General features: G+C 48.5%; 1 protein-coding gene and 1 pseudogene across 10 annotated transcripts in view; both read left to right on the top strand.

Annotated features, from left to right (window-relative positions):
* Window positions 1-25,248, top strand: part of LOC135896749 (kinesin-like protein KIF12) — a 535,077-nt gene that overhangs the window by 369,957 nt on the left and 139,872 nt on the right. The gene's annotated exons all lie outside the window — the stretch shown is intronic.
* Window positions 5,980-8,006, top strand: LOC135896763 (uncharacterized; annotated as a pseudogene).

Genomic DNA, 25,248 nt, shown 5'->3' on the forward strand with positions numbered 1-25,248 from the left:
CATTCTGACTTTTTCCGTATTCGATAAGAGTTCCTGGCGTAACGTGCAGCGGGACTGAAATCTTCACTAACAGAGATACTCATTTCTTTTAGCATGGGGCGGTTCGATAATATTTCTTCCTTCGTTTTATAGGCAGCAAAATTTACTATCAACGGACGAGACTTCTCTGGACTGAATCTACCAATGCGATGTGCGCGCGATATGCTGTCACTAGTTATTCTGAGCCTTAGAGTGTTTGTTAGAATGTCCAGTGTCTTTTCCTCCGATTGAACAGCGGATTCGGTGGCGATTTCCGTTAAACCATAAAAAAGTAGATTACTTCTACGAGAGTGGTCTTCCGCATCATCCAGTCAGGAGCGTAGGAATGCAGCGTCCTTTGCTACATTCCCAACCGCTTCACGCACGTCACCAAGTTCATGCTGCCATTTTTCAAAACTACCGGTCTGATTTTCTACCGTCGCAAGTCTTTCTTGAATTTCAGATACCGCTTCCGCCACCAATTCCTGATGCGTCTTTAACTCTGTAATAGTGTCCAGCATTGCTTTTTGGTTATCCTCCATTCTTTTAGACCTTTGATAAAAATCGCGTAAGGTTTTCAAAACTTCGGATAATGTATCTGATTGTTGTTCTCTCGGAGGACCGGGATTACTCTCAACGTCACCGCACAAAAGCAATAACAAAGAACAAAAAGGACCAAGAACTGCTTCTGGGCATGGAAGCACGATTATAAATGGATCGTCGGATTGTAGTCTTGATATGGAAAGGCAACTGACCTATGGAATGAACAAAAAGAGGCGCGAGGCCATCATTCCTGTCGTGCGTCCACGCCCACTGAAGATTTCGTTCGGAGCGCCGGCTTTAAGTTGACTCGCTATCGGCGCAGCCGAAGACGTTGAAGATGCGCAGTGCACATCAGGTGACAAGTGACCTGTGACGCAACTGCCCTGCCAGAGGACATGGAAGCTGGGAAAGCACCCGCCATCGCAGTTTCGTCGCAGGGGTCACCAACTGTACCGTTGCCGGTGAGGCACTGGTCGACAGGGAGCATCTCATTTGGTGGCAAGCAGCAGTCACCAGGATAAGATGAGGTAGGTGAGGCACAGATGTCTTGAAAACTTGCTTCCGTGGTTAACGAACCGTTGTAGAGCGCTCCGCCGTGACGAGAGACAGCATAACATTCCCAGCCAAGGACCAGGGCACCGAATACCTGTGGAATGAACAAAAAGATGCGTGAGGCCATCATTCCTGTCGTGCGTCCATGCCCACTCCATGCCAGAGTGGTCCATGCCAGAGGGGTCGCAGCTGCGCAAGGGCCACTCTGGGCAGAACACGAACGCATGCTGAACGCAGGCATCATAGCCAAGGTAGAAAAACCAACGGACTGTGTAATTCCGTTACTTATCGCCAAAAAGAAAGACGGCAGGCTAAGAATATACATCGATCCCAGAAGATTTAATGAGTCTGAAGAGGGAGCGCTTTCAGATGCCCCGCCAAGAGGACCTATAAGCAGAGCTAGCAGGAGCGAATTTCTTTCTCCGGATTAGGCGCTAAGTCGGGATTTCACCACACTCCGTTGCATGAAGAAACATCCACAATACGCACTTCTTCAACCCCTTTTGGCCTTTATCGCTTTATGATCCTTCCTTTTGGCGTAGGGTCAGCATCCGAAGTATTTCGGAAATGCATGAGCGAGATCTTTGGCGCAATACCCGGCGTGGGCATGTATGCGGATGACATACTGGCGTGGGGCGCTTCAGAAAAAGAACACGACGACAGGCTGCGCACTGTCTTCCAGTCCGCACGCCAAGCGGGAGTGACGTTGAATGCTGAGAAATGCGAAATAGGCGTTACGGAAATTTCCTTCCTTGCTCACGCCATTTCCGAAAGCGGCGTACGGTCAAGCCCCGACTCAGTCGAGTGGCAAGAAAAGCGTTCAAAGGATGCTAGATGTCAACTATTTCGCTAAATTCCTGCCGCCACTAGCAGAAGAAATAACGGTGCTACGAGCCCTGACATGAATGGATAGAAGACCATGCGAAAGATTGGAGGCGTCTCGGTAGCGATTTCAGCAGCCAGCCCGTGCTGGCTATCTTTGACCCAGTATGAGATACTAACGTTGCCTCAGAAGCATCACAAAACGGCATTGGCTCAGCTTTGCTACAACTTTATGGGGACGCATGGAAACATGTTGCAAATGCCTCGCGAGGACTTGCGGACGATCAAAAACGATATTCGCAGATCTAGAAGGAGGCAATGGCTGTAGTAAACGGGTATGAGAAATTTCACCGTTTTCTGTACGGTCGCATGGCAATCCTCGAAACAGACCACCGCCTCCTTATAAACATTTCGCAAAACGCAATCGCCGGAATGCAACCGAGACTGCAACGTTTCTTTCTTCGTTTGCTCAGATAAAATTTTGAATTGTAGTTTGTTCCAGGTAAGCAATTTGTGCTGGTAGACATGCTGTCGCGTGCTTCGGTCAGGAAGCCCCAAACAGACGAGGCGGACGAAGACATCGAAGACATCGAAGTTCATGCCGTAAGTGCTGTCTCTCAACTTGTAAGCGATGCCATGTTGATCGCCTGGCTAAAGATGCACGCATTGACTGCTACTTGCACAACGTCATCACCAGCCTTCAGACTAACCAGCCAGTGGAAGGCCAGCATAAACCCTTCGCGACGGAACTTTCAACTGTAAGCGGCGTGCTACTGAGGGCCGCAAAGTCGTGACCCTGGCCAGCATGTGCCCAGAAACACTACGCAGATTTCATGATGGCCATATAATATGATGATGAATACGATGGCCTGATAAATAATGAACACCTTCTTCAAGAAGTGTTACAACAAAAAAGTGGACCTGGAAAAGCCCTAATGATGAAACATGACATGAAATTGATTTCATAATTCCTGCTGATCCTAACCTAGTGAAGGATGTAGAAGTGTTAGGTACGGTAAAGTGCAGTGATCATAGGTTAGTGAGTGCTAGGATTCACCTCAGTTTGAACAAAAAGTAAAATTGGTCAAGAATAAACAGGCCAACCTAGACGCAGAAACGGTAAAAGACCAATTCATGTTGGCACTTGCAAATATAAATGCAGCCTTAGAACAGGGAGATAAAAATGGCATAGAGGCAATGAATGAAACCCTAACTAGACTGGCTTCAGAAGCAGCAATTGAGGTGGCAAGTAAGGCACCAATGGAACCAGTAGCTAATCTGTCCGAAGTAACAAAGGACCTAATACAGAAACGACAAAGAAGGAAAGTGTCCAACTCAAGAGATCAGATAGAATTCGCGGAACTGTCAAAACTAAACAACATGAAAATAAAGGATATTCGAAATTATGACGTCAGCAAGACTGAGGTAGCAGTAAAAAATAGACGCAGCCTGAAAACAGCAAGAAGGAAACTAGGCATCGGACAAACCAAGATGTATACACTGAAAGATAGGCAGGGTAATATCGCTAGCAATCTCGAGAATATAGTAAAAGCAGCAGAAGAATTCTATACTGATGTGTACAGTACCCAAAGGAGCCACGGTACCTCTATTCAAAGTAGTAATAAACAGGTTACAGAAGCTCCTTCTATAACTAGCGACGAAGTTTGAAGCGCCTTGCAAGTCAGGAAATGACCAAAAGCGGCAGGAGAAGATGGATTACCAGTCGATATAATTAAGAAGGGTGGAGACATAATGCTTGGAAAACCAGCGGCCCTACAAACTGTCTATCGGCTTCAGGGGTGCCAGAGAACTGGAAGAATGCCAACGTTACACTAATCCACAAAAAAGGAGACGTTAAAGAATTAAAAAATTATATGGCCCATTAGCTTATATCCGATATTATATATAATATTCACCACGATAATTTCCTATAAAATAAGAGCAACATTGGACTTTAGTCAATCCAGGGAACAGGCAGGTTTCGGGAAGGAATACTCTACGATGGATCACATCCATGTCATCAAACACGTAATCGGGTAATCCGCTGAGTGCAATCAGCATCTCCATATGGCTTTTATAGATTACGAAAAGGCATTTGATTCAGTCGAGATACCAGCAGTCATAGAGGCATTACGTAAGCAAGGAGTACAGGATGCTTACGTAAATATCATGGTAAGTATCTTCAGAGATTCCACAGCTACCTTAATTCTACGCAAAAAGGGTAGGAAGATACCTATAAAGAAAGGGGTCATACAAGAGACACAATCTCTTCAGTGCTATTCACTGCGTGCTTGGAAGACGTACCCAAGTTATTAAACTGAGAAGGCTTAGGAGTAAGGATCGACGGCGAATACCTCGGCAACCTTCGGTTTGCCGATCACATTGTTCTTTTCAGCAACACTGGAGACAAGTTACAACAAACGATTAAGGGCCTTACCAGAGAGAGTGTCAGAGGGGTTTGAAGATTAGTTTGCAGAAGACAAAGATAGTGATGAATAACCGAGCAAAGGAACAAGAGTTCACGATCGCCAGTCAGCCTCTTTAGTCTGTGAAGGTGTATGTTTACCTAGGCCAATTAACACGGAGGACCCTGATTATGAAAAGAAATTCATAGAAGAATAAGAATCGGTTGAATCGCATACGGCAGGCATTGTCGGCTCCTGTTTGGAAGCTTACTATTATTGAAAAGGAAGGTTTATAATCAGTGCATTTTACCGGTACTGACATATGGGGCAGAGACTTGGAGACTGAAAAATAAGCTCGAGAGCAAATTAAGGACTACGCAAAGAGCGATAGAACGAAAAACGTTAGGCATAACCTTAAGAAACAGGAAAAGAGTGGTGTGGATCAGAGAGCAAACAGGAATACCCGATATTCTAATTGACATTAAGAGAAAGAAATGGAGCTGGACAGCTCATGTAATGCGTAAGATAGATAACCGGTAGACCATTACGGTCACAGAAGGGGTGCCAAGGGAAGTGCAGTCGAGGACGGCAAAAGGCTAGGTGGGGCGATGAAATTGAAACTCGCAGGCGCTAACTGGAAGCCGTTGCCGCAGGACAGGGTGTTACTATCGGCCAGTGGGGCTGGCGAACTTCGGGGAAGCGACCGTCCAACTCTGCCCGGCCCGCTGCGATGACTCGCTTTGTGAAAACAAGAATGCGCCTCGTCAACAACCCGTTGGCGCCTGCATGTCTGCTGCGGCGACTCGCTTTGTAAGGACTACAATACGCCGCGTCCCCAAGTGAGCGGCGCCGGGATGTCTAGGTGCAGTCGGCGGACCAAGCATTATTCGCGGATTCGCCTTCACAGTCATGGTTTATTGGGAACGGTGGAACTCATTGAAGGAGGTGTTTTGCGGCGCCGTCTCACGGGTCTCAGTCAATTTACAGACGTGGCGGCCACTGTCTGCGGAGTCAGCTCTGGGACCGAAAGACGCCTGCTCAGGTCAAGGCCCGTGCTTGCGAAAACCGTCTCACCTTGGTGAGGTCAGTGAAACTTGTGCGGAAGTGAGTGTGTACACCCTCCCCGTCAAAGGCGGGTCGTCTACGATGACTTCGGCCGCTCCGAATCGGTCAGCGGTTGAACGGCCGTTTTCCCTCACCTAGGGATCTAGGGAGGACAGTGTATTTAAGTAGCCGTTGTCGGCTGTTCAGTGTGCATTCTCTTTCAGGCATGCTAGACTGATGAACTGTAACGTTCTCATGTATATACTGTAAATAAATCCCATATTCCTCTTTCTCGATGACAACAATTAAGTCTCTCCCTTCAACAACGTCCTCAGCGTGGATGAGTTGGACGACGGCATGGGCCAGCTACCATCTATGTCATGCCCGACTCCAACCATTACAACTGGCTGACAGTGGTGAGATGCACTTCCGACGTGGTGCTGTGTCTGCGGAGAGTTCTTGCTTTGACTCTCTATGCTTCATTTCGTGGTTGTTCAGTTTAGAACAGTAGGGAAGCTGGATTGTTGATTGTTAGCTAGGTTTTGTTTTCCTAGGCAAGTTTAGCGACCAGGACCAAGGCAGTTAAGCAGCAATCATGGAGTTAAGGATACTGCTAAGAGACGAAATGTTGATTGTTGTGAGGAACTTGGCCTAGAGATACACAAGGAAATGCTAAAATGGGAATTATTGAAGCTGAATCCCGAAAAGACCAGTGAGGAGGACATTGAAATTGGGCTAGAACTTTTTAGGAAAAGACAGAAACGGGACAGAGAGAGAGAACAGGAACGCGAGTTGAGAAAAATGCAACTTGAGCTCGAAAGAAAGCGTTTGGGTTGTCTCAAGGAAGTGAAGGGGCTCTGGGACGATCAAGTGAGGCAGAATCATACCGCATCGACAGGCTCTTAAAGCCATTTGAGTTCGGGAACGACATAGGATTCTTCCTCGGAAATTTTGAAAGGACTTACGAGAAGGTGTACTTAGGTCCGACTACATGGCCACAGCGGCTGTTGTCTATATTGCCGTGTGAGGCGGCGGAAATAATCGCAAGACTCGGTGCCCAAGATGCATATGATTATGCGAAAGTTAAGGCTAGTCTTTTGAAAAAGTACCGCCTTTCAGCCGAAGCTTTTCGGCAAAGGTTTAGAAGCATGGGCAAGAAGTATAGCGAGGGATATCCGGAGTTTACATATAGCTTAAAGGCCAACCTAGTCAAGTGGCTGAATAGCGCAGAAGCGTACGAGAGCAGAGATATGATTATTGAATGCATATGTCTAGAGCAGTTTTACAGAAGCATCCCACAATCTGTAATGCTGTGGGTGCAAGACAGAGGAAATGTAAACACTCTAGAAAGGGCGGTTGATTTAGCAGAAGAGTACGCAACGCGTAGAAAGCTGAACGCCGGGGACGGAAATTGGGATGGTTGAAATGGACGGCGGAAACCATTTCCGTTCAAAAAGGGTTCGCAGACTAGACGATCGGAGCCTGCAGACGGGGAGGAAAAGCCCTCTGTAAAGAGCGAGGAGAAGTCAAACGGGGAAACTACAAAAAGAGCAGAAAAGAAAGTTCGAATCTTTTAGACCAATCCGCTGCTATAAGTGCCACAAACTGAGACATATCGCTGTAAACTGCGGGAAGCCTAGCATAGTTTTCTCCTACGTGGATGGAAACGAAGATAATATGGAACTTTTAGGTCCACATCTTCACGACCTGCAAGTTAATGGCAAACCATGCCGCGTGCTGCGAGACAGTGCCGCCACTATGGACATTGTCCATCCGTCTTACGTGATGGTTGATGACTTCACTGGAGAAGTAGCATGGATCAAACAGGCTGTAGAAGAACACAGCGTGTATCTGCCCACGGCCAAAGTCAGAATCAGTGGACCGTTCGGGGAGCTCGTGACGGAGGCTGCAGTTTCCAATTTTTTGTCGCTGCAGTACCCTTACATTTTTTCGAATCGGTCGGATCAGTTACTGCGGGACAAATGGCTTAGACTGGGAGAGGGCGTTGTGCAGGCGTTGACGTGAAGCCGAGCTCGTAAACTCGCGTCGCTTTCGCCTGAAAATGCAAAAGCTGCTCCAGCGGAAGTAGCAAAAGAGGTAACATCTGTAACCGAATCCGAGCTAGGCTTGAGGGACGAAAAAACGGTTGAGGAAAGTCTGCCAGCTGACCAGCTCAATGAGAGCGTATCACTAGGGTGTCAAAGTTCCCGCCTGCAGGAAGAGCCAGCTGGCGCACTCGCAAGCTATACAGGGTCGTTACTATCACCTGCCTCAAAGAACTTTGACCAGCTCTTACGTGTGGACAGAAAGTCATTGGCAGCCGAGCAAAAGAATGATGACAGCTTAGCAAAATTGTACCACTCAGCTTAAAAAGGCATGACTAGGCGCAACGTAATGACACAAGATAGAGGAGAATTGTTGTATCGGCACTACAGAGACCGAAAGGGTAGGATTCTACATCAGTTAGTCGTACCTACTAAGTACAGGGAGGACCTTTTGAGTCTCTGTCGTGGAAATGGGTGGAGTGGCCACCTAGGCATAAACAAATCAAAGGAAAGATTGCTTATGGAATACTACTGGCCTGGCTGTTTCAAAGACGTAGAAAACTTTGTAAGATCATGAGACCCCTGCCAGCGCTCGGGTAAACCAAGAGAAACATGAAAAGCTCCACAAAAATACTGCCCTTAATATCAGAACCTTGCAGACGACTTGTGATACACACGGCAGGGCCTCTACTAAAGACAAAGTTGGGTTACAGGTACTTGTTTACCATGCTGTTTCCGACTACAAAGTTTCCAGAAGCAATCCCTCTGAAAGAGCTCAGCTCCACCGAAGCAGTAGACGCGCTTTTGAAAGTATTCGCACGAGTTCGGTTTCCAGCCGAAATTCAGGTGGATCAAGGATCAGTATTCACCAGCGACTAACTTCCACATTCTTACAAAAGTGCGGGGTAAAGTTGATACACAGTTCCGTCTATCACCCTCAGTCAAAAAGTGTAGAGAGGTGGCATTCAGTGTTTAAGCGAGTTTTGCGGGCGCTATGTTACGAGCACCAGGATTACTGGGAGAATTGTCTTCCGGCCACTTTGCTTTGCGCAGGATTCCTCATGAGGCTACAGGGCTCTCGCACGCAGAACTAGTGTATGGGAGAGCAGTCCGTTCTTCACTGAGAATGTTAAGAGAGATGGGGGAGGAGCGAGTCGAACAGTGGTAGAATACGTGCTAAATCTGCTGGAACGGCTAAGTGCAACCGAAGAACTAGTCGAAAAGAACATGGGAGTAGCTCAAAAGAACGCCATGTTCTATTGCGACAAGAATGCGAGGCTTCGTACGTTTAACGCCGGAGACCAGGTAATGATTCTGGAACCTTCAAGAAGGAACAAGCTTGAAGTTCACTGGGACGGACCCGTTAAAGTGCTACACAAACTTTCAGATACTAACTATGCCATGAACATGCCTGGTCGCAGGAAGGAGGTGAGAACATACCACTGAAATTTGATGAAGCCGTACGTAGAGTGGAGCGGAGTCATTAACATTGCCATCATGGAGCAGGATGGCACTAGTACCGAGGTTAATGAGTGTAAGGCGATCTGCCACTTCTATCAGCCTGGTAGAAATGGTAAAATATTCGGTAAGCTCGCACGCTCTTAGACCCGAGCAGATAGATGAGCTAAGAGGGCTGTTAGGGGAATATCTCGACAGATTCAGTGATTGGATAGATAGAACCGAAGTAATAACGCATGAAATAGAGCGGACGTCAAACGAACCCGTAAGATCAAAGCCTTACAGGGTATCCCCACGACAGAGAGAAATTATGGAGGCAGGGATACAGCGCATGCTAGAGTTGGGAGAGTTATTGAGCCCGCTGAGAGGGATTACACGTCACCGCTAATACTTGTAGAAACCCTTAATGAGGACCCTCGTCCGTGTGTCGATTACAGGAAGTAAAGTGCCATCACTAGGAATCAGCTGTACCCGATACCCAACATTGAGAAACGAATGAAAAGAGTTTGCGCTACTAAATGCATTTCAACTATAGATCTCGTGCGGGGATACTGGCAAGTTCCCCTTTCAGAAAGTGCCAACCGCTATGCCGCATTCATCTCACCTGTAGGCACTTTTCGCCCTCTCGCACTCAGCTTCGGGCTGAAGAACGCCCCGTTCAGCTTCTCAAGTTAATGGATATTGTCCTAAAAGACTTGCACGAGTTCGCCTTACCATATCTTGAGGATGTAGCATTTTTTTCGGACTTCTGGGAACAGTACGTATTGCACCAAAAAGCAGGTGTTCTCACGGTTGAGGGAAGCCGGCTTAACGATGAAGGCGGAGAAGTATACGTTTTGTTGCTCGCAGGTTACTTATCTGGGCCATGTTGTCGGTCAGGGCACGAGACGGCCGGCTGAGCTGAAAATAGCTACGATTTGAGGTTTTTCTCAGCCGCGCACGAAAACAGACATTCGTTCATTTTTGGGACTTGTGGGGTACTATCAACGGTACATTCCGAATTACTCGCAAATAGCAAGTCCTTCAACGGACACCCTCCGAAAGGGAGCACTGGGTAACGTGAACTGGGATAAGGACAAAGAGAGCGCTTTCCAAGGTTTGAAAACGCTATTGGTTTCTCGTCCTCTGCTTCGTGCGCCAGACCACGCAAACGAATTCATAGTGCTGTGCGACGCAAGCGACAGGGGTATGGGCGGGGTACTTGGTCACGTCGGCGACGAGAGTGAGGAACATCGTATCCTCTATGCCAGCCTTAAACTAACTGTAAGAGAGAAAGCCTACAGCGCTTCAGAGAAGGAATGTGCTTGTTTAGTTTGGGCAGCCCAGAAGTTGTGTTACTTTTACGGAGCGAGGTTCATCTTCGAGACCGACCACTGTCCTCTGACGTGGCTGAATCAAATGTCACACATAAATGGCCGCCTGCTCCGATGGAGCCTCACTTTGCAAGAGTACAACTTCTCCGTTCGATATAAGGGAAAGTTGCATAGCAATGCGGATGTTTTGAGCAGGCTAATTTGAATTCTGCGTTTAGTGATCCCGCCTAAATTTTAGGCTTGGTATTGTTAATTTTGTTAAGCCGAAAAGATCACCTCCATTTGGCACGACTCCATCTATGATTACTCAATTTGTCAGCACGAAATTCCTTTAAAAATTGGCGTAGCGAAATGCAGCATTTGTTGTTTCTGCACTTTTGCTTTCTTAAAACTATATATAGCGGGTTTAAAGTGAGATCCAAGATACTTCATCTCGGCGCAGACCCGTGTTGTGGGGTTCGTTTTGCAGTTGCCTGTCTTTGTTGGATGTTTTGGGGCGGTGTCATCATTTCACAGCTGGTCGCTGCTAGCCAAGGCAGCCCCCCATGCCACTAGCCATTCTCTTTCTGCCCAGCGGTCATCAGAACTGGCCAGTCGAGATTTCCCGGGCCATGAAGCAACTGTGACGATCGGCCTGCGGGGGCTGGCAAACTTCGGGGAAGCGACCGTCGAACTCTTCCCGGCCCGCTGCGATGACTCGCTTTGTGAAAACAAGAATGCGCCTCGTCAACAATCCGTTGGCGCCGGCATGTCTGCTGCGGCGACTCGCTTTGTAACGACGACAAAACGCCGCGACTACTGCAAGGAACAAGCAACAGTTAAGCAACATGTAGTAAAACACGTTGGGGCTGGTTGGTGCATAGCTTTCAAAAAATGAAGCGCCAACGGTAACGACACACAAAGAAGGAACAAAAGACAGGACAGGGCGCTACTTGAAACTGTGTATTGAAGTCAAAGGTGGCTGATTATATAGTCATGGGAAGAGGAGGACGAAAAAGGAGGGACACTGATTAGGTCAATGCGTACTGTTGGAACCTCAGTGCTGACACCCGTTATTGCAATCGGACCGCTGGCGCCCGTTGTCGCAAATGGGTCGCAAGCCCCAAGGGTAGCGTTGGCCTGGCGGCCTGGGGCACACTGGAAGCATCCGAAGGTCCCGGCAAAGCATGAGTCGACTGCTAACAGAACAACTTGTTTATTCTAGCATCGCAAAAGAGCGGCCGGTCAGGTCGACCGAAGTGGAGAGACGGGAGAGCACGCTTCTCGACTGAAGAATTCGGAGCCTCTCTCCTGGCGTCCGGGGGCAGCTGCTCTTATACTCTCGGAGTTGAGGGCAAGAGGGAAGGTCACGGGACTAGGTCACGTGACGGTGGGGCACAGACACGCTGAGAGACACGTTGGGACAAGGAGGTGACGCATCAGCCGGGCCGGCGCCGGTCAGACCTCCTCGCTTCACACTGGGGAGCTCCTCTCCCCGGCTGCCGCGCTTTGACAAGCGTGGGCACACACACACACACACGCACACCCAAAGACACGTGGCACTGAACATGCCGGGACGCGCTTGGCGGGGATGCGTTGCGGCCGCTCCGAACGGGCCAAAATGTCCGCCGCTTTGAACGAAGCCCCGGCGTCCGTTGCATCCGCGCCGCTATACCGCGCGTCGTAGGCGAAACGTAACAGACCGCCCCGCCGGGGGAAGGAGATCCCGATGGTCAGGGGACTGCATCCGCTGTCCGGAAGGATGTCGCTCGATGATGCTCATAACCGAAGTCGGTCGTCCCTCGGCGTTTCTTGAGCGCAGCGCACCGAGAAGGCCTCGTTCTCACGTTCAGGTTCACACAGGACACTGCAAAGTGACTTCGGGAGAGTTGTCATTTTTCTCTCGTTCCCAGCAAGCGTTAGAACCACGCCGAAACTCAGCCGCTCAGTCAGCAAGCACGGAACAACCCTCACTAAGCCATGCCAGGCTCTTTCCCCTTTTATACTACTGTCTAGTTCCTTACAGTAGTCTAGCAGCACTCAGAACGCGTCCACAAATTGGAAAATTGCACTAGAAAGCACATCATGACTTTGAAACACTACACAAAAGCAATATGTTAAAAATCCTGCCTCAGGAAGAAAAACATCAATAACAAACAATTTTGAAGCTGATTCCCACGTTAGGGGCTTCGACTTAAGCCATCGGCGTTGCCGTTGAGACTCCTCTTTTTGTAACGCACCTCAAAGGAATATTGTTGCAAAGCGAGGCTCCAGCGCCGGAGGCGGCCATTTTTGGGAGAGATGGTCTGCAGCCATTGGAGAGGGCAGTGATCCGTCTCAATGATAAACCTCGAGCCGGCTAGGTAGCATGACAATTTCTGAACAGCCCACACGAGACACGCACACTCTTTCTCGGTGGCGCTGTACGCCTGCTCACGACTGGTCAGCTTACGACTAGCATACAGGACGGTGTGTTCCACTTCTCCATTTTCCCGTTGGCACAGTACAACGCCCATGCCTCGCTCACTAGCATCGCACTGAACAACGAACCCTTTTGTGTAGTCTGGCGATCGTAGCACAGGCTGGCTTGTTAGGGCGCTCTTTAGGGCGCTAAAAGCTCTTTCCTTTGTCTCCTCCCAGACGACTCTTTGGGGCTCTGTCTTTCTTAGAGCATCCGTCAGGGGAGCCGCGATATCAGAGTACCTGGGGATGTACCTCTGATAGTAGCCAGCGACACCTAAGAACGACCGAATATCGGTCTTCGTACGCGGTTGCGGGAAGTCTCGCACAGCGGCCACCTTTATTTCAGAGGGGCGGCGACGACCCCGACCAATCACGTGACCGAGGTAGACAACCTCGGCCTGTGCTAACTGGCACTTGGGAGCCTTGACTGTCAAGCCCGCTTCGCGCAGGCGGGTTAGCACTGCCCGCAAGTGTGCCACATGCTCAGACCAGGATGCGGAGAATATCGCTACGTCGTCTAAATACGGTAAAGCGAATTCTTGCTGTCCCCGCAACACTTTATCCATGAGGCTTGAAAAACAGTATGGCGCGTTCTTCAAACCGAAACTCAACACTTTAGGACGGAATGTTCCCATTGGTGAAATGAACGCCGCATACCTACTAGCCTCTTCTGTAAGTGGAACCTGCCAATAACCCCTGACAAGATTTAGGGTGGAAATAAACTGAGCGCTACTAACTTTCTCAAGGCGCTCCTCGATGTTAGGGATCGGATAAATTTGATTCGTAGTTATGGAATTTAGCCTGCGGTAGTCGACACAAGGACGAGGTTCCTTGCCCGGTACCTCAACTAAAATCAAAGGGGAGGTATAATCACTCTCACCCGCCTCAATAACACCGAGCTGTAGCATCTTCTTTACCTCAGCCTCCATAATATCGTGCTGGCGGGGTGACACCCGGTACGCCTTGGATCGCACTGGCTCTGGGGAGGTAAGTTCTATATCATGAGTAAGGACAGAAGTCCTACCAGGCCTCTCAGAGAACTGACCTTCAAACTCTTGTAAGAGCTGGCGCAGTTCGGTTTTCTGCTCAGGCGACAGCGGTGCTTTACTGATTAAGTCACTAATGACTTGATCGGTGTCTTCCCTGTTCGTCACTGAGCCTAGTCCCGGAAGCTCGACCGGAAGCTCTTCGGAAACGTTTACCATCATACACACCACTGCTTCCCGTTGCTTATAGGGTTTGAACAGATTACAGTGGTAAACTTGCTGTGCTTTCCGTTTTCCTGGCAGACTCACCACGTAGTTAACGTCCGACAGTTTTTGAACAATCTGTGCTGGGCCCTCCCACTGCACGTCGAGTTTGTTTTTTAGCGATGTGCGCAATATCATGACCTCATCGCCCACCTCAAAACGACGGGCCCTGGCTGTCCGATCATAATAAACCTTGGCCCTCTGCTGGGCCTTTGCCATTGCTTCACCTGACAACTCCTGTGCCCTTCTTAAGCGTTCGAGGAGCTTAAGCACGTACTCCACCACGACTGGGTCGTCGCCCCTGCCTTCCCACGATTCTCGAAGCATGCGAAGCGGAGACCGCAGCGAGCGACCGTACACCAGCTCAGCTGGCGAAAACCCCGTAGCCGCATGCGGCGCGGTCCGTAATGCAAACATCACCCCAGGCAGACACAGCTCCCAGTCAGTTTGGTGTTCAAAACCCAATGCTCTCAACACGCGCTTCATGACGGAGTGGAGCTTCTCAACGGAATTTGACTGGGGGTGGTGCACTGAGCTGTGTAGCAGCTTTACCCCGCACCTTTCGAGAAAGGCTGTCGTCAAACCGCTAGTAAACACTGTGCCCTGATCTGATTGGATTTCCGCAGGAAAACCAACTCGCGCACATATGGACAGTAGTGCATTGACTATCTCAACTGAGCTGAGTTCTTTAAGCGGCACTGCTTCAGGGAACTTTGTCGCTGGGCAGATCACAGTCAAAATGTGTCTGTACCCCGTGGCTGTTACCGGCAGAGGTCCCACTGTATCAATAACGAGCCGTCTATAAGGCTCCGTAATGATAGGTACCAACTTCAACGGCGCCCTCGATTTGTCCCCTGGTTTGCCCACCCGCTGACAGGTGTCACATGTCTTCACAAAGTGGTCTGCGTCCCGAAAACACCCTGGCCAATAGTACTCTTGCAAGAGACGGTCCTTAGTTTTCTTAACTCCAAGGTGTCCGGACCACGAACCCCCATGCGACAAGCGCAACAGATCCTGACGATAGCATTGAGGCACGATCAGCTGATCGAACTCCACTCCCCTGCGCTCTAGATACTTCCGGTACAGGACCCCACCTCTTTCCACAAAGCGAGCATTTTTCTTGGCGATACCTTCCTTGACAATGCAGCGTATGTTTTCTAGGCTGCCATCCTTCTTTTGCTCGGCTATCAAAGCCGACCGGCTGACTTTCAGCAACCTATTAAGTCCGTCTGACGTAGGCGCGATGAGCAAATCTGCAGATAGCTCTTCTAACTTTCCCGCATCGGGAATTTCCTCTCCAGTATCTGGTGCCTTTAACGCTACAGGCTCAATTTTATTCAGTTCGGGCGTGCTCTGAATATCAGCTTGCTGCGCCTCCGACCCTTTCTCATTGTTCGACAACGTCGGCCCCGCAACTACCGCCTTTGCAGCGAGCTCCCGAACCTTCGATCTGGTTAAGGCCTGAACGCTAGCCTCACCAAACAAAAGCCCCTTCTCGCGCACGAGGTGATCGGACCTGTTCGAAAATAGGTACGGGTACTGGGGGGCAGCATAGATGACACCGCCGCCTCCGTCTCAAGTGCTCCGAAAGGTCCTTCAATAAGCACTTCTGCTACTGGCAGACACACGCTGTGAGCTTCCACGGCTTGCTTGATCCATGCGCACTCGCCCGTGAACATATCGGGTTCTACGTAAGAGGGGTGAACTACATCCATTGTAGCTGCGGAATCGCGAAGCACTCGGCACTCTTTCCCGTTCACGAGGAGGTCTCGCATGTAAGGCTCGAGAAGCTTCATGTTTTCGTCAGTGCTGCATAATGACAAAAACACGACTTTTGTTTTTGTTTCTGGACACTGCGCCGAAAAGTGACCCGGCTTCTGACACGTATAACAAACGCGCGCTTGCCTCGTCTCGAACCGCTTTCTGCGTTCGGCTTCGGTTGCCGCCGTCTCCTTACGTTCGGTCGGACTGCTTTCACTCGCATCCGCACTACGTGTGTCCCCCTTTGCTCTCATGGGCGTGAACTTCGGCCTCTCAAACTTGGAGCCAAATTGACCCTTTTGACCGTCCTTAGCTCCACGAGCCCGACGCGTCACAAACTCTTCGGGCTAGCTCAGCGGCTCTAGCCACCGTACTAACGTCTGGCCTATCCAAGACCCAGTACCGCACGTTCTCAGGTAACCGACTATAAAACTGTTCCAGCCCGAAACACTGCAGAACTTTCTCGTGGTCACCAAACGCTTTCTCTTCTTTGAGCCACTCCTGCATGTTTGACATAAGCCTGTAGGCAAACTCTGTATATGACTCGCTTTTACCTTTCTCATTTTCCCGAAACTTCCGACGGAACGCCTCCGCTGACAGCCTGTACTTTTTTAGCAGACTCGATTTCACTTTGTCGAAATCCTCTGCCTCCTCTCTCTCCAAGCGAGCGACTACGTCGGCCGCCTCGCCGGGTAACAAAGTGAGCAAGCGCTGTGGCCACGTTTCCCGAGAGAACCCCTGCTTTTCGCACGTTCGCTCAAAGTTAACCAGGAACAAACCAATGTCCTCTCCAAGCTTAAACGGCCGCATCAGGTCAGTCATTTTGAACAATACTCGTTCTTCTGCACCGTGTGCCTGACTTCCATTACGAGCGCGTTCCATCTCTAACTCGAGACGCTTCATTTCCAAAGCGTGTTGACGGTCGCGCTCTCTTTCTTTCTCTTGTTGCTCTCGTTCTATCTGTTCTTTAAGTTCACGCTCATCTTTCTCTTTCTGTTCTTTAAGTTCGCGCTCCTGTCTTTTTGCCCTCTCCTCAATGGTCTCAAGGCGGAATGCCTTGAGACCTTGAGGATGACAGCTCGTCATCCTCAGCTTCTAACTCAAGAATAGCCCTCAGCAGTTCTGGTTTTCTGAGTTTGTCTGAGACATCCAGACCCAACTCCCTTGCAAGCTCCAACAATTTCGGTTTGCGCAACGACTTCAAATCCATGGCTGCTCTGAATGCTGCTTTCTCTACTGCCTACTATTGTCTTGCCGCAAACTAACCCGGCAGCAACGACAACCACAATTACGAGCTCTATTTCTGACACTAACAAAAGCCTGGCAAAACTCAGAAAAAGAAAGTCCCGCACTCACCAAACCTCGCAGCCAAGAATTCAGCGCAGTCGTTCCGCTGCAGGCAACCAGTCATCACACAGGGCTCGTTGCACTGCTCCCGGATGGTCGTTGTGCTGCTCAGCATACAGTCAACCGCATATCTTCGCTGCTGGCCTCCGTTGTCGCGATCTCACCGCTGGCAACCAGCTGTTGGAACCTCAGTGCTGACACCCGTTATTGCAATCGGACCGCTGGCGCCCGTTGTCGCAAATGGGTCGCCAGCCCCAAGGGTAGCGTTGGCCTGGCGGCCTGGGGCACACTGGAAGCACCCGAAGGTCCCGGCAAAGCATGAGTCGACTGCTAACAGAACAACTTGTTTATTCTAGCATCGCAAAAGAGCGGCCGGTCAGGTCGACCGAAGTGGAGAGACGGGAGAACCGTTGTCAGATGGGAAGAGGACTTGGCACCTTTGAAGGCACCTCGTCCATGAGCATACATATCTCATCAACCCATCATCATCCGATACATTCACCCCGGTTCTCCCCCTCAACCCGGGTTGACTGGGTGGGGGGACTTGGTTCGGGCCAACGGTCCTTCCCGGACAAGGGGGCTGTTGTGGTGCAGCAACACAAAGTTACCGCACGCAACACACAAACAGCCGTGCTGGTCGTACAGGACTCGAGCCTGACTGACCTTCGGACTGCCTCGGCACAAAAGAGGCCAAGGCATACAACCATGCAGAGCACCAAAGCCGTCCGCGGAGCAGCGCGACCAACCAAGGGTGCGCCGCCACCGGTTCTAGCTCTGGGTTCCGCACGCTTCTCGACTGAAGAATTCGGAGCCTCTCTCCTGGCGTCCGGGGGCAGCTGCTCTTATACTCTCGGAGTTGAGGGCAAGAGGGAAGGTCACGGGACTAGGTCACGTGACGGTGGAGCACAGACACGCTGAGAGACACGTTGGGACAAGGAGGTGACGCATCAGCCGGGCCGGCGCCGGTCAGACCTCCTCGCTTCACACTGGGGAGCTCCTCTCCCCGGCTGCCGCGCTTTGACAAGCGTGGGCACACACACACACACGCACACCCAAAGACACGTGGCACTGAACATGCCGGGACGCGCTTGGCGGGGATGCGTTGCGGCCGCTCCGAACGGGCCAAAATGTCCGCCGCTTTGAACGAAGCCCCGGCGTCCGTTGCATCCGCGCCGCTATACCGCGCGTCGTAGGCGAAACGTAACAGCACGTTGTTGGATCTGGAGGACAATCCCAATTGCGTCCCCCATATGTTCGGACCTTGCCGTAGGGTGTGGGAGTTGGCCGAGGTTGAGGAGGACTTTGAGATGAAAACTGGAGGTTTGTTTACGTTATTTACAGTGAGAGTACAAAGAAATTAGCAGTCATAATGTCATTACGGGCCGGCAGCAACTCGGACGCTGCGGCCCGTGGCAAGAAGCTCGAAAGAAATGAATGAAGGAATGCTCTCTAGCTGCACCCGGTCTCTGGCTTTTAACACTTTCGGTGTCTCGAAGTCACGTCACGTTCGGCCAATCGGCGAGCCCGCTCAGGTGGCTTCATTTTCGGCCATTGGTAGGCTCCCGTGTGATTGTGTCACACCCGGTGCTGAGGGTCGCTCCTTGGGCTCCAATTGTCCGAGAGCTTACTTCTCTCTGCGGTATTGCCTTCGTGGCTTCCAACTGTCTTCACAAAGGCGGATGGGGGGATTGCTGCCAGGGCTTCACGGTGCATTACAGCCGCCTTGCCTCGGGACCCACGTTACCTGGAACCGTGCCAGGCTCCCGCTACACTTTCGGGAAGAGTCAAGCAGTGAATAGCTCCACCTGCGGCGCACGAGGTGGGCGTCGCCATGCCTCGGGAACGTGGTAGATGTGCTTCTGCGCTCCTTAATTAGCTGTCACGCGATTCGATGTAGTCTGGTGAACTCGAAGTAGGCTTAGGAAAAGGTCCCGTAACTAACAACGCGCGTGAAAACTTGAGATATATTCGATGGGAATCGCGATTAATCAAAATCTAAAACTCATCTAAAAACATGCTTTCAATGTTATAAATCTTCAGAGTTGGGGTGCTCACACACTTTGTGCCGCCTGATTGGTTCTGATGACTCGAAGAAAGTAGGGTGTTCTATTAAACATACGAAACCTTTTGTTAAGTGTGAAGAAGGGGTAGTATACCGCATACCACTCAAGTGTGGGAAAGAGTATATCGGCCAAACTGGCCGATGTATCAATGGACGCCTGCGGGAGCATAAGCTTTCATTGAAAAACGGTTATGGTTCAAACTTGCCGCTTCATTGCAAGGCCTCCGGGAATGAGAAGAAACAAGCATGTGAAGCAAGGCTTCATGACACAACAATCATGTTTACAAGTAAAGATTCCGTGGCGCGTGAATTGTTGGAGGCCAACCAGGGACGCCTGCGTGAGCACCCCGTCTCCGAACATTCATAACAATGAAAGAATGTTTTTAGGTAAGTTTTAGATTTTGATTAATCGCGATTCCTCTCGAATATATCGTCAGTGTTCTCGCACGTGCGCATTGACGTAATCAGTGTTCCTCTTTTTTCGTCCCCCTCTCCCCATGGCTATATAATCAGCCACCTTTCACTTCAATAAACAGTTGCAAGTAGCGCCTTGTCCTGCCCTTTGTTCCTTCTTTGTGTACCGTTACCGTTGGCGCTTCATTTTTTTAAGCAACATGTGTTTTAATATGCACAAAAGCAAGTTGTTACTGAACACGAACTATGCATTCATAACGTACTTTTTACGTGCCGCAAATGCACCATATGCGCTTTCAAATGCAGGAATCGCTGACCTGCAAGGTGTTCATTGTGCAAATTCTGAAACGCATCGGTTTCGGTTTGCGATAGCACGTTAGCATGATTCCTCCAATGAGGGCAAAATTTCACGCGGATATTCCTTCGTCCGTTACCACTGCCGTGGCGCGGTACATTGCATACAGTGTTGCATGCGCGTTCATTTCACGAACTTTAGTTCCTCCTGTCCCACCTGGCCACAGCAACATCCGGGAGAGCACGGTCCAGATAAAGCAGCGCAACAAAACACGGAGACCAACGCAAACCTGCCCGCACGGTGCCTTTGCAACGGCACGAAACCTACGGAGCAACACGTGTGAGCGCACAGAACCATAACAAAGCCGCCATTGTAGCCCGAAAGGCGTGGCCGCTACAGCAAAGAAATAAAAAACAGCAAGAAAAAGGATAACCTACTACGTCGTTTCATTCACATTTTTCTCACAGCGCGGTGAGGGAGTAGGGCCTCTCCTCAGTTTCCTTCTTCCATGGAGGCGAGTCTCCGTCATTGCGATTAAGCGTATGCGCTGTCGTATGGATGATCAATGATTCGAGATAGAGCCTCGACTTTCTGCGCTTTTCTTGTGCAGTTACACTAGCCTCTGCCCAGTTTATGCTGTGTGCGGCAGATATGGAGTTTGGCCGATATACAAAGATGGGCAGTCGGCGCAAGGAATGGAGTACACCACACCAGGAAATTTTTCTTTCTTGACTTTGTCCTTGACTTGGACCAGCTGATTCTTCAGTTTTCGAGCAGGCACATGCGTGGTATGTACGGCATACGTACGAAATACAAACGCCAGAGTTTCGCTGAAGCCTGGCACATATGGAATGGCAGCTCGCTTGTGTTGGTTGTGTTGGTGTTGGTTTCAGTTTTGGGTGTTAAAGTTTGCGTGTCACAGATGCAATTGCGTAATGAGGATAGCAACAGCTAGACAGATCACGGCGTACGTGCTCGGCTTCAGCCGCCTGTTCTTCCCGCGTGGACCAGACATTCTTTTGACGGAGCAGTGTTGAAACAACCGAACGTTTTTGGCAATCAGGATACACAAAATTGAAGTGAAGCTAACGGCCGGTATGTGTAGATTTTCTGTAAACGTTTACCTTCAAGCTTCAGGATTCTCGGAAAACTAGTAAATCTAGATAGGGGAGGTGGCCGTCCGTTTCCTCTGATACGGTGAACTGTATGGCAGGCTCAAAACTATTGAAGTGAATTGTAAACTCCTGCAGTGCTTCTTTCTTGACAATATAAAAGCAGTCTTCCATGTATCCGAAAAAAACTTTGGGAGCCGGCATGAATGAATATTCTTTTTTGCCATGTTGCTCACCGTGCGGGTCGCATATACTTTTTGGTAAGTCTCCTAGTTTTTTTCCTCCACTTCGAATCAATGTTTTAATTTACAGATGACTGAAAACTCTCCCCGGCCATTTAGTTTCTTCCATATTCCTCAGCTGCTCTTCATAATGAATTTCACTATGAGCTTCCCGCACTTCAAAACTAGTCCAGCCCATATCACCCTGCACAGCTTCATTTGTAGATTACCCGTGAGTGCCCAATGCCAGGCGCCCCAATGACCTTTGGTTGCCATCGAGTCCCGATTCTACCCTTGATTTCAAGCGAACAACCGCATTTCCATATGTAAGTCCTGGAACCATTTCACCTTTCCACATACCCCGGAGCACCTCGTATTTATTGTAACCTCATAGCGCTCTATGTTTCGTTATGGCCTATTTCTTTTCCTCTTTGCTGTTATTATTTTTTCCTGTGTTTCCATATATTTATTGCCTTCGTGTATCCATATGCCTAGGTATTTATATTCTCTTACCCGAGATGTCTTCTGGCCCTGAATTGACACTGTACCTTCACTCTTTTCATTGAATACATAACACCTGATTTTCTAAGGCTAAATTTCAAACCTAAATCCTCGCATTAGTAGGATATTGATGAGGGCTAGTTGGTTCATATTTAAAGCTGAGGTTAAACAGCGCGAATAAAGCAAGGACACAAGGAAACAAATACCACAGACAAGCGCTGACTGCCAACTCGAAGCATATTTGAAATTATCCAGCCATTTATACCTTTTACAGCATAGGCATGCGTACACCAGTCGCCTGAACATCCGCAAATCAGAAACATCACAATCTTTCATCCAAAAATGCTATTTCTTTTCCCGACAAGGTGAGTGAGGGAGCGCTTACACATTTATCTCCTTTCTTTCTAATGTAATAAGCCTCTATTATTTCCCTTTCCCTCTTACCTTTTGGTTTCCCTATGATTTTTTTTTCAAATATGGCAGTGCAGTGACACTTGTTCCAATGTCCTGCTAAATGACTCCCATAGCCATTCTTCAGGTTACTGCTGTGCTGACGAGCTCTTTCATTGAAACACTCTCCCGTTTGACCTATATAAGTTTTTCACAGCTGGAGCGGTATCTGATAGATAAAGTTGCGCCTGCACTCAGTAAAACGGGATTTATGATTTGTGGTGCTCAGAGGCCTTTCGCTCGTTGTCATATGATTACATATCGAGGACAGCTTAAACGGTCACTGACAAGTAAATTAATATTATGTATATTGGAAACTTTCTTTAGATTGTGTGACAGCTTGTGTAAGTATAGCACCACGTGCGCTTGTCCCTTGTCTTTATTCTTTTCTTTTTGTGATGTTTCGGAACTTCTTTTCATTTTCTGCAGGATGGATTCGCATACTGAAGTGATCACAGAACTGGGAAAGCCTGCGTTCTTTAATGGCACTATCTGATTTTAAAAAGTTTCATCGCACTCATGCTCACACGACTTACTAAGTGCTGCCTTAATACACGTGGTTGCTATGCCTCTCTTAATCAATTTAGAGTATGCGCTGTCGTAGCGCAACAAGGTTTTCTTAGATCTGGGATGACATCCCCAGCATACATGCTCGTCCAAAGAAAAACAGAGGTTAATATCTACAAACTAAATACAGTTCTTAATTGGCAATTCATACGTGAGCTTAAGTCCTCCTGTTGAGTTAATGAACAAGTCCAGAATTTCTTCGACCGCTTCATGAAAATGCATACAGGCATCTTTCTTCATAGCAATTAAGTAGTCGTCAACGTATCTGAATACTCGCGTTACAGGCATGTCGACCAACTTAGCAGAAATTACATTGTCAACTGAGAATAAAAAAATGTCAAATAAAATGGGGGCTATGGCTGATCCTATACAGATGCCGTTGCGTTGGATGTAGAATTGGCCATCATAATTACCAGCAGTTGAATGAAGATAAAAATCTGAAAGCGTTTAAAATTGTCGCTGTTGACAACTACAGAATTCTGACAATTAACTTCTCCAATGTCTTCTGTCCTATCGCGCACAGCGCACATCAAACCATTGCGTGGCACAGAATAATATAATTCCTTTACATCTATTGAATATGCAGTTGGTGCAGTCCCCTGGTCTTCATTTATCCGCAAGATAACTTCTTCAGAGCTTCTTACTAGAAAAGGGTCATTTATCTGCAACTTTTTCAGATGGCCTTGCAGAACTTTCCTACATGACATTGCCATGACGTCTTCTCGGACACAACAAACCTGAAAGTTTATTCAGGCTTGTGGGTTTTGCAAGTGAAGAAAACATCAAGGAACTGCGTCTCCGCTTTGTTCACAAGCTGTCGTAACGAGTCCAGAGGCAAGTTTTTGAGTAACTTCAGGGTGGCCTCATTTTGCTTTTTCAGGTCGAGAGAAACAGCTTTTGAAAGTCTTCATAATAGCTTGCTTAGATTTTTGGTTCATAAGGTTTTAGGCAGAACAACAAAACCGCCTTCTTTATCTGCCTGTACTTCAAGCGCATCATTCTTTAGGTTCGTTACAATTTTCATCATGGGAGGCATACCTCATTTTTCACACGGCGCGCCCTTTAGTACGCAGTCCACAGCTGCACCGACAGCTCGTTCACGGTCTTGATCCTCAGCTCTGTCTTCTATGCTGCTACCCACGGCCAGGAGCTGTGGAGCAGTACGTTTTGGCTCAAAACTGTATTTCGGGCCTTTTCCCATTGTCCTCCTAAGTTGGTCTGGAATTGTAACCTCCCTTAGCGTGGTGACTACGTTGGCACTGGTTACCCCAGCGCACTGCTTCGGTAAGAAGATCCTGGGGCGTTGCCACAGGAACTCTGTAGATTTCCCGGCAAGTCTCTTGTACTCGCGCAGCATTCGGTCCTTTTTCCAGGGGTATTTTCTTTCTTCAACGAGTACTTTCAGCCAATCATTATATAGTCGTATTTGGCGTTATTTTTGAGACTTCAGTAATTTGCACATCCTTTTTGCCTCCATCGAGAAGGACATGCAGGCTTTCACTTTATTTTTAGCCGTCTTTGTGACTTACATTAGCCCCAGAATTTTCAGGCACAGTTGGCTATGCAGTGTTGCCTGTTTTCAATGCGTTAACCTGGTGCAGAAAATTTTAGATGCTGACATAAAGGAAACTACTGGCTAAAGAGGAAGTCTTGTGGCACACTTTTTCTTTTGCAGCTTTGTATTCCAACTTCCAGTTTGCATGCCAGTGTGAAATAACATGGTTAAAATCACTGGCTTTTGACAGCTACTGAACAGTGTACTATAAATTGCAAAAAAAACATAAACTGTGATCTTCAACTTATTAGTTTGGAGATCGCGAATTCCAGCTCAATGTTGCACTGTAGGGTTGTTCACATACTTTCTGGCATTCACACTCCAAGATGAGAAATTCTACAATGATGTACTTCTCAGCTCTCATCAAAGGGTGGCTCGTATAGCTTGTATCGATCTCAGCAAGAGTAGTTGCAAGTTCCGTAGTGGCCATCTCTTCTACTGCACCTGGCACTGGTGCTGAACGTCGTGCTGGTTCAAAACTCCATGATGGTGATGGAATGCGTGCTGGATCACTGGAACTTGGTTCAGCTTGATCCGCGAGTTCGTCACAAGTTTCAGTCTGTGCACTTAAATCGCTACAAGGAGAGATGTTCAGATTCACCTGCGTGGTTGCAAAATTTCCTACATTACTGTGCTGAGAAACTGCAGAACATGTATCTTTCCACATGATTGCCACGTTTAATAGTATATTGAGCAGCGCATTTGAATGAATGGTTTGAATGGTTTATTTTATCATCAGTTCAGCATACATATCCAGTGGTACAGCGGGAAGGGGTGGCGAAAAGGCAACTGAATGCCTGACAACGCGCCAATCCCCGCCCAGACCACGACATTGCACAACACTCAGCGAGTCACTAGATAATACATAAATGTAGTAACAAACGAAAAAAAGAAAAGAAAAACAATTGTTGCAGTACACTCAGTCTGTAATACATAATACATAAATATAACACTACATAATGACACATAATGTAACACTAATACATCATGGAATACATAAATGCAGAAGAGAAAAAAAGAACTAAGCCATGGTTTTAATAAGTGAACTAGAACATAATTGATATGAACAGC

This window comes from Dermacentor albipictus, chromosome 2 (assembly GCF_038994185.2).
Source record: "Dermacentor albipictus isolate Rhodes 1998 colony chromosome 2, USDA_Dalb.pri_finalv2, whole genome shotgun sequence".
NCBI lineage: Eukaryota > Metazoa > Arthropoda > Arachnida > Ixodida > Ixodidae > Dermacentor > Dermacentor albipictus.